Genomic DNA, 1,669 nt, shown 5'->3' with positions numbered 1-1,669 from the left:
AATCGACTTAAGCACATGAATCTGTTTTCCCTAAAAAAGCGTAGACTCAGAGGTGACTTGATACAGGTCTTTAAGATTTTAAAGGGAATTGACAACATCAAAAGTGACCAAATTTTCACATTGAATGAGAATCAGACAAGAAACAATGGTCTCAAACTGTCCGGAAATAGATTCAATTTGGAAGTAGGTAGAAACAACTTTGCCAACCGTGTAGTTAATGAATGGAATAAACTTCCTGCACAGGTAGTGCAATGTAGTTCAGTTTGAAGCTTTAAGAATCATTTAGATAAATACCTAAGTAAGATGCTGTAATTATTATAATTTATGTTATATTATTTGTTTTTGTTTTGTTATAATTTTTATTTATATATTTTAATTGTTATTTACATTGTTATAGTTTTAATTTATTATTAATATGATTTTTTTTTCTTTTTTTTTTTTTTTTTGCATCCGACCTAGATATGGATCAAAAGGTCTCCTGTCGGCATGCTTTGCCTTTGTAATCCTTTGTGAGTGAAGAAAGATTAGTAAGAGAGGTGTGGAAGGCGGAGGTGGAAGGAGTGAATACAAGGGGGATCCTAGAATGAGATGATGGATGGGGTAAAAGGGGCATTACAAAAGAGAGGAATGTCTGTTGAGGAAAGACGGGAGAGGACAGAAGATAGGGGTGAATGGAGGAGGGTTGTGTACGGATGATGCTGTGATGCATGAGGGGTGAGGGAGTATGTATGAGAAATAGATTGACACAGCCCGAAGGGGTTTCTCCCCATCTTCTTTCCTGCATGAGGGGACGGAGAGGGGGGGTTGCTGAATCTATGAAGTAGCCGTGCTGTGGATGTGCTGTGTCTTGCGACACTGCTTCAGGGCAGTGGACAGGATGCAGGGATGACCTGTCATCCAGGAGGTGCCAAGATAAGAGGGAGAGAAGAGGGTTGAGATGAGTGGAGTATGTAGGGGATGGAATGGGTGGGGGGAGTGGTTTCTATGCCTTTTTCTTTTTGGCTACCTCCCATGTATGTATGTGTGTAAGTATGTATGTATGTACCAATGTTAGTATTACTATGCAGTACTTATATATGGTATTCAAAATTTTTAATGATAGAAGCTAGCCAATTATTGAGGTAAGAACTGCAGCTGCGAGACCTGAGATGAGCTAACCTAACCCTTTGATTTCCTAATCTATTTTTTTGTTTTCTTAGATAGCCATTGATGTCACCATTAGTTTTATCACAATGATAAAATCTTGCTGACGACATAGGTAGATGTGAGACTGGTAATCATTTTGATAGATACCCACATTTTACCCCTGCTTAGAAGAATGCCAATTACACTGCCATACAGGGATTCTGCCATAAAAACTCAAAATGCATTAACTCCAAAAGCCTTGTTTTGAGAATATGGGCAAGGTTTGAATATTCATTGTTTTTATTTTTATCTACTTATATCCACATTTTGTAGTTTTGCAAACCTGGGGATTGACATTAATAATACTGCTCTGTGGTGTTAGATTCCCACAAAAGGTTAAGTATTCAATTCGTCTTCTAATAATGTAGAAAACATAAGGAAATAGTACAGTCTGCGTGTTGAGACCCCGATATAATGGTAAAACCTATCTTGAGAATGAGGTTTGTCTCTATCTGCTGATTCCATAGATACCAAAATTACGAAA

The sequence above is a fragment of the Oratosquilla oratoria genome, chromosome 12, assembly GCF_046742065.1.
Source record: "Oratosquilla oratoria isolate Oo_2021 chromosome 12, ASM4674206v1, whole genome shotgun sequence".
Lineage (NCBI taxonomy): Eukaryota > Metazoa > Arthropoda > Malacostraca > Stomatopoda > Squillidae > Oratosquilla > Oratosquilla oratoria.
This window is presented reverse-complemented; position numbering follows the sequence as displayed.